General features: G+C 37.6%; 1 pseudogene; it reads left to right on the forward strand.

Annotated features, from left to right (window-relative positions):
- LOC149204194 (pathogenesis-related 5 protein Cup a 3-like) overlaps positions 1-9,217 on the forward strand; it is a 134,271-nt pseudogene extending 125,054 nt beyond the window's left edge.
- Positions 9,218-16,742: the final 7,525 nt, after the last annotated feature.

Genomic DNA, 16,742 nt, shown 5'->3' on the forward strand with positions numbered 1-16,742 from the left:
AAGCAAGGCAGCCGCTGAGAAGCTTTCCAGCCACATATAAATACTACCAAAAAGCAACCCACGTCATAATCGACATTACAAATAGTCACATAAATAATATGTCACCGCCCTACTGGCAACTCATTACTACTAACTAGCTGCATACCATAGGAAGAGATGCTACATGCTACTGTTGATCCCAAACATAAATCATGAACACTTATATAACTAACGGTCACAGTACAATAAACCTATTCAGATCCACACAACCTATAATGCAAACATCAAAATATAAGCTATCTAGCGTGCTTTGTCTCTGATGTTATCAATGCCTATCTAGAGACACCGTCAATCCTTCTCCAGAGCAAACAACTCTTCTCGTGGTGCGCAGCGCCTATCTGGTCATTGCTCTACCCTTACTGCACCATATATTTCCTAGTAGCGATAAACAAAACATTCGGCTGCAAGCACAAAACAGCTAGCAAGCACAAAAGAAAACGGATTTCCCAACAACCAGTGAACAAAATGAACCAATTTTATGGCCAGCAAGCACAAAAAAAACCTTAGCAATATACTAGACACTTCAGGAAGTCTTGACTATACTTCCACAACCTTAGCTCCTGTGCACAACTCTCCTGAGCTCTGATACCAAATCAGAGATCATACATCAAAACACATGAACAGAACTTAGAACTTGTTTCCATTTGATGACTAAACATGTATTTATAAATATCAGAGATCTTTCTGGAGTTGGTGGGGTGGTGGCTTCTCCAGGAAGTTTTCCCATTTGTCAATGCATCCACCGAATTCTAGAAACTACCTGCTGAATTCTCTAGAGATGGCCAGCTATTGCATTAATGGTAGTGGTTGGAATTATCAGAGAGAAGAGACTCATAAACACAGCACATAGCTTAGAACTTCACAACATGCAACTTCATTCACTGATCAGGTATTTATATAGGACAGAGAAAGTTCTGGAGATTGATTGGGGCAGTGGCTTCTTCAGGGAAGTTGCCCATTGTCAATAAATTCTAAAACCTGCATTAAATCTCCTGTTGAATTTTGGACAGTGGGTAGTTGGAATTAGCTCCTTCCAACAGGAATTATCATTGTTTTCCAACAAGTGGAGGGGTATAACCGCGAGAGCTGCATGATGATCCAATGTTACACTAAACAAGTGACTTAAAATATTGGTATAACCGCGAGAGACGCAAGATGATCCAATGTTACACTATAACAAGTGACTTAAAATCTTGGGTTTTAAGGGTTGCGTATGGTGTTAACCAAATCTTTTGAATATTATCCGCAATCATTTTTTTGTTTTTGTTTTTTCTAATATAGTCGCTTCAACTTCCGCTGTACCACAACACATGGACACGTAAAAAATGCCTAGAAACATACACTTCCTGTAGCATCCTAGTTTTATAAAGGGTGGGGTCTCAAAATAAGATCGTCGCAGGAAAAGACGAATAAACTCGAGTTGTTGGTCTTTACTAAAATTGCATTCAATGCAAAACTAAATTGCATCCTTCGACGAAAACAAATTACAAATGACACCTTTGAAAAACCAAAAAGAAAGTCGAAAATAGCCACGTGGGCAGCGGTGGCTATGACAGTAATCGAATGGCCACACCTAAGTTATTGATTTTGGTAGGAGTTTACATGGATGATTGGGATTGAATCAAAATCGAAAAAATCTTGGTTACATACGAAATTTTAAATCCTAGTAAAACTACTATTATATTCCGAAGTTATGCCCATTCATGTCAATTTTATGGCCAAAAGAGGGCACGCAAGTAATCTTTTTAACAGGATTAGCTTACTTCGTGTCCTGGTTTACTGTAGTTCCAAAATTTTCCCCACCGCACACCATGAAAATGTTGGAAATTTCTGGTAATTTCAAACACAAAGAACAAAGAACAATGTTATGTTTTCTCCACGGGATCTTTAACACAGGGAAGCAAAAAATTTCTAAGTAGAGCAGAGTTTCTCAACCAAAATAAACTTGTATTCAGTAATCAAACAACCGCTGATACAAATATATTCTTCCCCTGCCTGAGGGATTTACACCAAGAACATTTCAACAAAAATTACTCTGTCTTTACAACATAGAGTAATACTCTGTTTCATGAAAATTAACACACTACTGTAAAATGAAACATTTCTTACATTTACTGCTGTCAATGCAATTCCTTCACATTTTACATTCAACAAAAAAAACTCCTTTACGCTGCTGCGTTTTTACATTTCATAAAAGAACATTGCATTTCAACACTATCTCTGCAATATATATTTACACTGCTGTGTAAATATTTCATCGTTCATATGTGCTGCTGCATATTTCAAATATGTCTTCTGTGAGAAAAATTAACCCTGCCCTTTTTTCTTTCTCTCGCACTGCTGTGTGTTTCATTGCTAATACAAAGTCAACAAAAACATTACTCTTTACATATTGCATATATTTTTAATAATAAAAAAATATGCCCATACCTTTCTTTTACTCATCCCATACTTCCCGTACATAATGAACTAAAGCCTTTTACCTATACTTACGACCATAGTAAATATTGATTAAATGCCTTACTAATAAAACCGACGGCCAAACCAAAATTTTACTCCACGCAAGTTCACATCATGCTGGTCCATTGATTTAATCGAACGGCTATCATTGATTCCCAGGGAGCCCCTTTTACACAAACTTTACGTTCTGGGGGATTGGAGGTTTTGAAACCGTACAGTTGACACGCGTCAACATGTCGCACTGATCAGAGCCCCCTCCAAAAATACCACGCAGCTTGAAAGGCAGTGCAGGGAAATCCATCGTGTTTTCTGAATTAAATGCGCGTAATTGGAAATTATAATTTCAACACTCCCCTTTAATTTCAAGTGTTGGGTTATCAGTCATACCCAGACATTTCCTCAAAAATTCAAAACTTTTCTGGTCCAATGGCTTGGTCAGTATGTCTGCAACCTGCTCCTGAGTCCTGCAATGTTGTAAAACAATTTCTCCATTGCTTACCAGTTCCCTGATGTAGTGAAACCTTGTGTCGATGTGTTTCGTTCTCTTATGAAACACATAATTCTTGGATTATGCAATAGCTGATCTATTGTCACAAAAAACCACTGTTCCTTTTCCCTGCTCTTGGCATAAGCTCCTTAACATCCTTCTCATCCAAACTGCTTGACATGCTGTTGTTTTAGCTGCCACATACTCTGCTTCTGCTGTAGACAATGCTACAATAGGCTGTTTCTTAGAAGCCCATGAAATAGCTCCTGAACCCATGTGAAAAACATAACCGGATGTGATTTTCCGATCATCTACACTTCCAACCATATCACTATCAGTGTATCCAATTAAATCTGAACATTTTGAGACAGTATATAAAATGCCAAATCTTTTAGTACTTTTGACATACCTCAGAATTCTTTTTGTTGCCTGCCAATGTGCTTCTTTTGGCCTCTCCATGAATCTGGAAATTAAACTAACAACAAACATTATATCTGGCCTAGTTGCAGTTAAATACATAAGACTGCCAACTATGCTCTTGTACAAACTAGGATCAAAATCCTTGCTGTTGTCCTCTTTGCTGATTTTTAATCCCATCACTGTGGGAGTGATTGCTGCCTTGCTGTCCTGCATGTTAAATCTTTCCAATACTTCATTAACATATTTTGCTTGTGAGATAAAAATCCCATTTTCATTTTGATCTACTTCTATTCCTAAGAAGTATCTCAGCAAACCCATGTCAGTCATTTCAAATTCTTCTTTCATGACTGTTTTGAAATTTTCAATGAGGTAGTCATAATTACCTATGAAGATAACATCATCAACATATAACACAACAATTAGAATTTTACCATCCTTTTCTTTGATGTAGAGGGTGGGTTCTCCCTCACATTTTTCAAATCCATTTTCTAGTAGATAGGAATCTATCCTATTGTACCATGCTCTTGGTGCTTGCTTCAGCCCATAAATAACTTTCTTCAATCTGCATACTTTGTGTTCTTGGCCTTTCTTCTCATAGCCTGGAGGTTGTTCAATGTAAACCTCTTCCATTAACACTCCATTTAGGAATGCTGACTTCACGTCCATTTGGTAAACTTTCCACTTGTTTTGTACTGCTATGGACAACACTGCTCTCACGGTTTCCATTCTTGCAACCGGTGTGAAAGTTTCCTCATAGTCTCTCCCATACTGCTGCTTATATCCTTTGACAACAAGACTTTCCTTGTGCCTTTCTATCTTGCCTTCAGCATTACTCTTGGTCTTGTAGACCCATTTAACTCCAATGACTTCTTTTCCTTTTGGTAGTTCAACGAAATCCCATGTCTTGTTTCTTTCTATGGCATTAATCTCCTCATTCATAGCTTCTACCCATTTCATATCGTTAATTGCATCTTTGAAATGAATAGGGTCATCAACATGACAATATAAAGCAAATAAAGAGTTCATACCTTCATCGTAAATGTCACTTAAAATTCTAAACTTCTTACCTCTTTCATTTGGTGTACAAGTGCTTGAAGAAGCACTTGAATTTCCTCCTTGTGGTGTGCTTGGAGAAGCACTTTAATTTCTCCTCAAGGGTGTCCCTTGCTGTTCTTGTGTTGGCGCTGCTGTTTGGGGATGTATTTCAGCCATCTCCTCATCATATTCATCATGAGACAAACAATTTTTAACATTCATTGTTTTCTCTATGCTTCCATCCCAAACTTCCTCCTCAATGAACTGAACATCTCTACTCACAAAAAACTTCTTGGTAGATGGGATATACAACCTGTAAGCTTTGGATTCCTCACTATATCTAATGAAAATACATTTCTCCCCTTTTCTGTCCAACTTCTTCCTTAACTGATCTGGAATGTGTACATAAGCCACACAACCAAAAACTTTCATGTGGGTGACTCCTTGCTTTCTCCCACTCCATGCTTCTTCCGGCACTTTGTTCATCACTGCTTTTGTAGGACACCTATTCAAAATATATACTGCACAGTGTGCAGCTTCAACCCAATAATGATTTGGCAAATGCTTTGCCTTTAGCATACTCCTCGCCATATCCATGATGGTCCTGTTCTTCCTCTCGGCAACTCCATTTTGCTGCGGGGTGTACCTAGCTGTAAACTGCTTATGAATTCCATTTTCTCTACAAAACCGTAGAAATTCCTTGGAGATATACTCACCTCGTCTATCAGTTCTCAGAACTTTGATATGCAACCCGCTTTGGTTTTCCACAAGTGCTTTGAAATTTCGAAATTTTTCAAACACTTCACTTTTGTTCTTCAGGAAATAAACCCAAGTCTTTTTGGTGAAATCATCAATGAATGTTAGAAAATATTGGCAGCCTGCTAGTGATGGAGTTTGCATTGGTCCACATAAATCTGAGTGGACAATTTCTAAGGGTGCTTTTGCCCTGATGCTTTTCCCTTATGGAAAACCTTCTCTATGTTGTTTCCCCAAGATACAACCTTCACAAATGTTGTCCGGTTTCTCTATCAATGGTAATCCTCTTACCATTCCTTTTCTACTCAACACGTTAAGACCTCCAAAGTTGAGATGTCTAAATCTCAAGTGCCACAACCAATTTTCATCCTTTGGTACGCTTTGGAAAGCCTCTTGTGTCACTGCTGCTATTACTTCTTTATTTTTCAAATCTGCCCTTATTCTGAGAGGGAACATCCTGTTCCTCATCATCTTCACTTCAGCAATACATCGTTTGCTGGGTGCTCTATCCATGATGGTGCATACATCATTCTCAAAGAAAACATTGTACCTCTTTTGAACAAGATGTCCAATACTTAAGAGGTTACATCTCATTCTAGGAACATAATAGACATCTGCTATGGTTTTCTTTTCACCTTTCTTTGTAAATATTTCTACTTCTCCTTTTCCCATAACAGAAATTTTACTATCAGTCCCAAGTGTGACTTGTGACTTCACACTCTGATCTAAAGCAGAAAATAGGGCTATGTTTCCTGTCATATGGTTACTACAACCAGAGTCTAGAAACCATATATCATCACTGTTTGTTTCAGCCATATTACAAGATAAAAGCACATTATCTTGGCTGATATTTTCTCTAGTGATATTTGCACTAGATCTATTATTCATAACATGTTGTTTCTTCCTACATTCATTTGCACAATGCCCATATTTTTTACAATAATAACATTTGACATTGGATTTTTCATACTTTTTTCCTTGAGCATGATGTTGTCCACTTTGTTGGTTGCTGCCTTGACCTTGGTTCTGATTTGGATTGCTGCCTCTTCCTTGAGTATTTGCTGGACTGTTCCTTCCACCTTTGTTTTGGCTTCTGCCTCTTCCTCTCTTGTTTCCTCTGCCTTGACCTCTTCCTCTTCCAAAGGACATCTGGGTCTTGAAGGCTTGCTCTAGAGATGAGTTTTCATGTCTACTCAACCTCTACTCATGTGTTATCAGTGATGCATGAAGTTCATCAACTGAAATGTTTGAGAGATCCTTTGTCTCTTCTATGGTGGAGATAATCACATCAAACTTTGAGGGTAGGACCCTCAATAGTTTCTCCACAATCCTCCTTTCTTCAAGAATTTCTCCATGAGTCCTTATCTGTGTGACCAGACCAATCACATGTGTGAAGAATGAGTCAATATTGTCTGACTCCTTCATGCAAAGATTCTCAAAATCTCTCCTCAGCAACTGCAGTTTTGTTGTCTTCACTTTCTCCATGCCTTGATAGGCTGTCTTGAGGGTTTGCCATGCTTCTTTAAATGTCTTGGCTATTGCTATCCTTGGAAACACACTCTCATGCACTGCTTGATACAAAAATACGAGGGCTTTTGAGTCCTTCTTCCTATAGCTCTTCAACAGATCTTTCTTTGCCTGTGTCAAGTTATTAAACTCTTCCTCATCTGCTAGTTCTTCAAATCCATCTTCAACTAATTCCCATAAATATTGTGAGGGAAACAAGGCTCTCATGGTTATTGCCCAATATTCATAGTTTTTCCCATTAAACTGTGGGAGCTGAGTATTAAAGATACCCATGCTAATTTTGGTGTTGGAGCCAACCATTCTTGCAATACTTGATTGTGTATTAGAAATAACTGATTGTCTTCAATAGCAACACAAAAAAAACTTTGAGAAATACCTTGGATTCTTTTGCCTGAGACTTCACTCTGCTGGAGAAGCTGTTGCAGCAAAAAAACTCCTTCCTTCAGCTTCTTTGACACCTTCAAAGAGCCTGGATCTGCTATGATACTATGTTGGAAATTTCTGGTAATTTCAAACACAAAAGAACAGAGAACAATGCTCTGTTTTCTCCACAGGATCTTTAACACAGGGAAGCAAAAAATTTCTAAGCAGAGCAGAGTTTCTCAACCAAAATAAACTTGTATTCATTAATCAAACAACAGCTGATACAAATATATTCTTCCTCTGCCTGAGGGATTACACCAAGAACATTTCAACAAAAATTACTCTGTCTCTGCAACAGAGAGTAATACTCTGTTTCATGAAAATTAACACACTGCTGTAAAATGAAACATTTCTTACATTTACTGTTGTAAATGTAATTCCTTCACATTTTACATTCAACAAAAAAAACTCCTTTACACTGCTACGTTTTTACATTTCATAAAAAAGACATTGCATTTCAACACTATCTCTGCAATATATATTTACACTACTATGTAAATATTTCATCATTCATATGCGCTGCTGCATATTTGAAATATGTCTTCATTGAGAAAAATTAACCTTGCCCTTTTTTTTTTTTTCTCTCGCACTGCTGTGTGTTTCATTGCTAATACAAAATCAACATAAACATTACTCTTTACATATTGCATATATTTTTAACAATAAAAAAATATGCCCATACCTTTCTTTTACTCATCCCATACTTCCCGTACATAATGAACTAAAACCTTTTACCTATATTTACGACCATAGTAAATATTCATTAAATGCCTTACTAATAACACTCGCGGTCAAACCAAAATTTTACTCCGCACAAGTTCACATCATGTTGGTCCATTGATTTAATCGAATGGCTATCATTGATTCCCTGTGAGCCCCTTTTACATGAACTTTACGTTCCGGTGGCTTGGCGATTTTGAAACCGTACAGTGGATACGCGTCAACAGGTCGCACTGATCGGAGTCCCCTCCAAAAATACCACGCAGATTGAAAGGTGGTGCAGGGAAATCCATCGTGGTTTTCTGAATTAAATGCGCACAGTTGGAAATTATAATTTCAACAAAAAAGACTATAATCTTATCTGAACTTCATCCATGTTTCATACGCTACTACAGGTGGTTCATGTTTGTGGGTTGCTACTACCTTGTCTATATATATAGCGTGTGTCTCGCCTGCGTTATTCATTGATAAAAACTGAGCAAGCTCATTTGCAACTGATTGCGCTGTGTTGGAGTAGTGTTTAACTTGCTTTCTAGTCTTAGGAATGGGGGGGAAGAACGATAACAGTTTCGGTTTCAATTGCAGTGACTGTATCTTTAGGATTAATGGTTTATCTTCAAGGTAAGGCCAAGGTGTTACTCTCTCGAATCTACTTTATTTTATTATTTTATTAGAATTACACAAATAAGAGACGACTAAATATGTGTTTTCTTTGCCAACTGGAGGAGTTGGAGCTACGAAATTTGTGATCCAAAATAAGTGTTCGTTCACTGTGTGGGCCGCGGGAATTCCCGTTGGTGGCGGTCAAGCGCTGGGGCATGGCCAATCATGGAGTGTTGATGTGCCCGTAGGAACAAGCGTAGGCAATTTTGGGAACGAACGGGCTGCTCTTTCGATGACTCTGGTGAAGGCAGCTGCGACACTGGTGACTGCGGTGGCTTGCTCAGCTGTTAAGCCGCTGGACGACCTCCTGCAATGCTGGCTGAATATACTCTGAATGGGGCCAAAAATCGCGATACATATGACATCCATCTCGTTGATGGATTTAATGTCCCTCTCTCCATAACTCCCTCGGACAGTAGCTGCCCAACAGTTGACTATAGCAGCAACATAACTTCGAGCTACCCTACAGAATTGAAAGTGGTCAATGGGTGCGACAGTGCTTGTGCTGCTCTTAATACTCCTCAACACTGCTACACAGGAAACTACGCCAACAACTGCCCTCTTACCAAGTATTCCAAGTTCTTCAAGGGGCAGTGCCCACAGGCTTATAGCTATGCCAAAGACGATATTACTAGCCCCTCCACTTGCTCTTTTGGTACTAACTACAACATCGCCTTTTGCGCCTAATACCATCCTAGCTGTTAGATAAACATATTTATTCTCTGTAGTACCATATTTCATAGTAATAAGGATACGCTAGTACCATACAACGACTCCTATGCAATTGAAAGGGCGTGGAATTCAATTGAGATTGAATGATTACGAGCCTTCGCTGGGATTCAATTGAGATTGAATCCCCTATACACTCTGTCATCATATTCAAAATCATAATAATACCGCTGCATTCACATACATGCATGTTTCACGCAGTATATCGATGGTGATACAGTTGAGATTGATTGATGTTAAGACGCCCATAATTGATTACGATGTTGGAATTAATCTTCTGTTATGGAATTCATATTATCTTCCGAGCTGTTTTCACACAGATGCAAGTTCCAGGCAGCGTCGCAATCGATCATATCAGAATGTTATTAGATGTTAAAGTTCATTAACATTTTGGAGTTAAACTTTTGTTAAGTTTTATTAATAAAGAGGCCATGGTTATTAAATTTTATTTCACTCCATTTAATTTATTATAGAAAATTTTAATTGGTAAATAGTTATAATATATTGGATTAATATCACATTTTAATGTTAATTAATTTTGAAATTGATTTTAGCATTTTATTTGTGTATATTTATAAAAATATTCTAAAATATTTCATTTAGATTATTAAATTTTTATTTATTTAATAATTACTGGTGATTAACTTAAAATTATAGAAATTTATTCCAAAATAAATATATAAATTAGGCATCATTTTTAATAATCATCAAAATAAATATATAAATTAGGCATCGTTTTTAATAATCATAAAAATAAATATATAAATTAAGCATCATTTTTAATAATCATCAAAATAAATATATAAATTAGGCATCATTTATAATAATCATCAAAATAGTTACTGACATAATTATTTTGGAAATTGATTTTAGCATTTAATTTGACCATAGTTGATGATAGTTGATCTATGTATATCAATTGAGTTTGTAAATATAATTAATCTCGGTTGCCCTTCATTGACCATATTCTACCATTCTAATTATAAATATCTTGATTAATGACTATAATTGTTCATAAATGACCATTATATTTTTAAAATATTATTTACAAAAATATTATTATTAATAATATATATATTTATAATAATAATATTATTATCAATAATTTTAATATCAACATTAATACTAATATCTAATATTATTGTATTATATTACATATTATAATATGTTTTTAATAACACAATATATTAAATGTTAGTAATAATAATAAAATTAATATTATATAAAATTTAATATATATTTTTATTGCATTAATAATGTAATATTGTTATTGTTATAATTAATATTATTAATAATATATATATTTATAATAATAATATTATTATCAATAATTTTAATATCAACATTAATACTAATATCTAATATTATTGTATTATATTACATATTATAATATGTTTTTAATAACACAATATATTAAATGTCAGTAATAATAATAAAATTAATATTATGTAAAATTTAATATATATTTTTATTGCATTAATAATGTAATATTGTTATGGTTATAATTAATGTAATAAAATATTAATACAACATTATTATGATTACTCATGTTATTATTTTAATATAAAATTAAAATACTATAAAATTAACGTACTGCTAAAGAAAAGTAAGAGAATTTAATATTATTATAATTGTAATAAAACTTATATTATTTTACGTCGACGTCTCTCGGAAAAACTCTTTTTTCTCCGGAAAAACACTCCCCTTCGTCTTAGCTTTTTCTGAATTTAATATTATTATAAATCTAATAAAATTTAATATTATTTTACGTCGACGTCTCTCGGAAACACTCTTTTTTCTCCGGAAAAAAAACTCCCCTTGGTCTTAGCTTTTTGTCACGATCTTCAGTATAAAAATATAGAAATAAAAAAAAAATTGATAAAAGGAGGGTCTACACACCATCCCCTCACTTTCACTAGGTAATATAACCCTTAATTTTCATATCTTTACACTCACCTATATATGAATGTGCTCACCGGTTCATAAGTTAATAGGTATTTACATATATTATAATAACCTTGATCAGGTCTATGAAACGCGATCTTACACCATTTAATGTTTCGGGTATATATAACTTAATGCATGAAATGGTTATGTTATCATATTCGGCTTGGCGTTAATGTTATATGCCAGGTGGTGTGGGCGTGACAGCCCAACTCACCCTCTCTCGGATCAGCTGGCTTCAAATCACGTGATAGCATGTGACCTGCACAGTGTTGACCCACACTGGGTTTCGCGCCTAGACCTCCCGCCTAAATCAACGATGGAGATCTCCCCTTCTCATCGAACGGTTCTGGTTATACTAGGGTTTGGTAAGCGATATTTATTCGCCGGGTTCATCGGGCTGGGTCATTTGCAACACATTGCTGCAGCCGGGCTCTCACACCTCCTCCACCGATTCTCTGCAACTACCCGATGCCCATCTCGCTGCTCAGGTAAGGTTACTTCTGAGGTCAATATGTGTTCATTTTACAGTCAACTCAGTTGCTTGTTAATTTATTTGTCACCTCAACTTCTAACTGTGGTCGAATACTTGTCATGAGGGTTTGTACAGGCCCTCCACAGTTTCCTCCGACCATGTGCAGAAGGATTGGGCGATTTGGCGGAACTTACAGGTATGTCTGACTGACTTTTATGGTTATTAGCTGTTTGAGTTCAGTATGCGTTGACCCCAGGCTGAGACAGGGTTTATGGTTGTTTACCTGTCTCAGGATCGAACAATTTATTTCAACCTTGGTTACGCTTGCCGGATAGTCTTCGTGCTGGCCTATCTGGCGTGAACCCTTAGGGTTTAGATAGGTGTTATTTAAGGCTTTCACACCATCTACTGTATCTCTGTACATTTGTTTTGGCATGGTTCTCCAGCTTTAAATGTCTCCGGATGATTATTTTGTGAAGCTCTCATGAGCTATTACTATATATCAGTTTTCTTCATTCCGTGGTTTACCACCGTCTTATATGCCGAACTCCTCACGGCTATGACATTATGTTGCAGCTTTTCTCTAATGAATATTTGCTTCTGTTACTCAAATCCGTTCATAATTCTAAGTGTTTGTTCTGTTATGGCATAGCCAGTTCGTATGGAAAGATTGATGTTCTGGTTGTTCAACAGTATTCTCTTAACCCTGTTTACCCAGTAAATTTAGGGAACTTTAAGGGTTTACTTGATGCGCACCGTTACAGTTGATTTCAAGGATTCCATATGTAGTTTATGCAGTTCAATTTCCATTTCAAATGTCTTAAGGCGAACCGAGGTAGCCCTGCGCTCGGTATATGAACGTAGCGCCTACCTCTTTCGCAACAGTTTCACATTGGCTTTGAAAGTCGGTTACTGTATATTCAATGTACAGGTTGCATGTTGATATAGCTAACTTATAATGTATTTGTTTATTTCCTGTCTGTATTTGTTTCTTTCCTGTCGCGCTACACTTAGCTACTACCAGATCCTTTATATGAGAGTATAACCCTACTCGGGTCTGGTAATACAACGACTTGTCATAAACCCTCATTTGGGTCTAGTTCCAGCAACTCGGCACACTTCGCACTATTATCTGTATACTACTATGCGTTATTGTTTACATGTGGACGTTTCATTATATAGTATCACTTCCGTATAATGTTCATGTTTATTCAACACTGTTATGCCATGCCATTTGGCATATATACATATACATGTATACAGCACATGGTTTTGACCATTATATATGTTTATAACACTTTGTTTCGGCTTATATATATACAGAATTTCGTTTTGGTCTCTTATATATACAGCATCTCACTCGGTCTTTTATGTATACAGCATTTTATTTCGGTCTTCTATATATACAGCATTTCATTATTTTGGTTTATATAACGACAGTGCTAAATGCAAGCACCTGTTCTCTGCAAGTTATCTGTATAAGTAACAAGGTTTCCTACCGAGCAATACTAGATCTTGCCTTGATTCCATTACTTCTGTTTTCTAATTTATCTCACTGATATTTGTACCGTTCCCTATCTCTTCAACAGCTCTAGAAACTACCTCTGTTCTGAGCGTATTATGATTGTTCCTCCTTAAGTTATTAATATAGGGTTCAGAGGTGACCACCCTTTCATATTATCATATACAAACGTTTCCAGAACTGTAAATATTAAGCAAGTTGACATGATATAGTAACTAAAGGCAGTAAGCAACTAAGACAGTAAAACAAGTTCTGTGTCCTGTCTATCTTCTTCTGTACCTGTTCCTCATCTATTAACTCGATCAGAAAAAACATACCTGGCTGTTCTCGCTATCGATGTCCTTACTGTCAGCAGTCACCTGCAAAGTTTTTTGCTCTTAACCTCCCAACCTTGAGATCCACTGCACTGGATTCTCCCCCCGAGCCGTCTTGCAGGCCTGCAGCCCTCAACAAGACTCATGCACCTCTGTGCTGGGTCATCTGATCACAACCAGACTTAACCCACTTTTTCCACTCTGCTCTCTCTCTCTGGAATCTTTCCTCTGCCTGTTCCTCAACAGCCCAGAGGTTTTCCTCCCAGGACTTTTCCTTGGGTGAGAGGCAGTTGCTTTTCAGTTTCATAACTGATTTATTTTCTTTTAATAGAAAATCCTCCTTTTGGAGGCTGCCAGCATTTCATCAATACACATGTGCAAAATAGTCTATTATATTCACTTTCAAAATTAACAATGTCTTTTAATAATAACAAATTACCACTCATATTGTTTTCACCACAGTAATTATCTAAAATTACAAGTTACCGGGGTCATTACATCTTCCCCCCCTGGGATTGGACATCGTCCCGATGTCCATTTTCGTTAAATAAATTCGGGTAGGCCTTTCTGAAAGGTTCCTCATCTTCCCACGTAGCCTCCTCAGGGCCATAGTGCTGCCACAGCACCTTAATTTGGATAATAACCCGTTTCCGCAGCCGCACTTCTCTCCGGTCGAGAATGCTCTGTGGTTCGACCAGGACCTCGCCTTCCGGTTCGACCTGCAGACAACTAGTACATAATCAATTTCCTATTGACTATAGCTACATAATCGAAACAACCGGATCAATTCTTACCCATACGTCTTGCCATTGAATAACATGTTTAGGGTCATACACATATTTCTTTAGGACAGAAACATGGAACACATTGTGAATCTTAATATGACTGGGCAAAGCAAGTTGGTAGGCCACAGGCCCCACTCTAGCTAAAATCTGAAACGGTCCAAAGTATCGAGGAGCCAGCTTGGCGCACCCACTCCACTGCAGTGTGCTCCTTCTGGTTTGAATCCTTACAAACACATGGTCACCAACATTGTACTCTGTGAATCTTCTTTTCCTGTCTGCGAAACTTTTCTGTCTATCTTGTGCAGCCTTTAAATTTGCTCGCACTCTCTTCACCATATCTTCCATGTCTTTTAGCATTTCCGGACCCAAACTCAGCTTATCTTCCAGTCCACCCCAACTTGAGGGTGTGTGGCACTTTCGCCCATACAGGACCTCAAAGGGACTTAGCTGGGTTGAGGTATGATACTCATTATTGTAGGCAAATTCAACCAGATGCAAATACTCTTCCCATTGACTAGGTTTTAGCATCACATTTGCCCTCAACATGTCTTCTAATACCTGATTGACTCTCTCAGTTTGACCATCGGTCTGTGGGTGATAAGCCGTGCTAAAATTTAACCGAGTGCCCAACTCGGCAAACAATGTTCTCCAAAAAGTGGAAGTGAATTTCACATCACGGTCTGATATGATCACCTTTGGCATTCCATGCAAACGGAACACATTTTGCATAAAGAGATGCGCGATTTGTACCGCCTTGTAAGTGGACTGCACAGGTATGAAGTGCGCTGCTTTACTCAATTTATCAACCACGACCATAATAGAATCATTGCCTTCTTTGTCCGTGGTAACCCGGTTACAAAATCCATGGAAATGGTTTCCCATTTCCATTCCGGAATCGGTAAAGGCTGCAACAGTCCCGCTGGGTGTTGATGTTCAGCCTTAATTTGCTGGCATTCCAAACACCTTGCCAGGTATTCCACTACCTGCTTCTTCATTCCTGGCCGGTAATACTCTTTCTTGAGTGCCGTGACCATCTTTTGATACCCTGGGTGGCCAGTGTAGTGGCTGATGTGGAACTCATCTAGAATCAGCTTCTTAAGGTCATTTGAGTCAGGTACATACATTTTCTTATTAAAATACAACAATCCAGCATTATCTAATGTGTACCCTTGCTGTAACTTTCCATCATCAGATTGCTGTACCTACTGTTTTAAATGCTGATATTCAGAATCGTTACTGGCTGCTGTCTTTATTTGTTCAACGAGCGAACTCCGCCACCTGCTGGCTGAAAGTTCACATAAGCAATGAACCTTTCGACTTAAGGCATCTGCCACCCGATTTTCTTTGCCCTTTAAATGCTTTATTTCAAAGTCAAACCCACTTAGAAAATCTGCCCAACGGCCTTGCCTCGCATTCAAGGTAGGTTGGCTGAAATAATGCGTCAAACTATGATGATCTGTTAACAACAGAAATTTCTTCCCGAGAAGGTAATGTCGCCACATCTTTAGTGCGTGAATTACAGCAGTTAACTCTAAATCATAGGCAGAGTATCTCTGCTCATGCTCTTTTAGTTTCCTTGATTCATAGGCTATTACTTTTCCTTCCTGCATTAGTACTCCACCCACGCCCTCCTTGCTTGCATCGGTGCACACCACGTAATCCTTATTAGGATCAGCGATCCTCAGGATGGGTGCAGTGGTGAGGAGGTGCTTCAAGCGGTCAAAACTCTGTTGACACTCTGCTGTCCATCTAAATATCTTTCCTTTCTTTTGCAATGAGGTGATAGGATAGGCTATCCTAGAAAAGCCTTCCACAAACCTCCGGTAATAGCCAGCTAACCCCATAAAGGATCTGATATCAGCAACGTCTTTGGGTATAGGCCATTCCATGACAGATTTTATCTTCTCGGGGTCAACTGCAATTCCCTCTTTAGTAATCACGTGGCCCAAATACTGAATTTCCTCTTTGAAGAAATCGCATTTGCTAAACTTGGCATATAGCTGATGCTCCCGAAGAGTTTGTAACACCAATCTAAGGTGCTCCTCATGTTCCTGTTGGGAACGGGAATATATCAATATGTCGTCAATGAATATCAGTACAAACTTGTCCAAAAATCTGTGAAACACGCTATTCATCATGCACATAAAAGTAGCAGGTGCATTGGTCAAACCAAAAGGTAGCACTACAAATTCGTAGTGCCCATAGCGTGTCTGGAAAGCAGTTTTGGCAATGTCCTCATCCTTAATCCTGATCTGATGATAACCAGATCGCAGATCAATTTTGGAAAACACTTTTGCCCCTTTCACTTGATCAAAGAGTTCATCTATTCTGGGTAAAGGGTACTTGTTTTTGACCGTGAGCTTATTCAGCTGCCGGTAATCTATGCACATGCGAAGGGTCACATCCTTCTTCTTCACGAACAATACTGGAGCTCCCCAAGGTG

The sequence above is a fragment of the Pinus tabuliformis genome, chromosome 1_2, assembly GCF_031772625.1.
Source record: "Pinus tabuliformis cultivar Carrire ecotype Pingquan chromosome 1_2, CPIR1, whole genome shotgun sequence".
NCBI lineage: Eukaryota > Viridiplantae > Streptophyta > Pinopsida > Pinales > Pinaceae > Pinus > Pinus tabuliformis.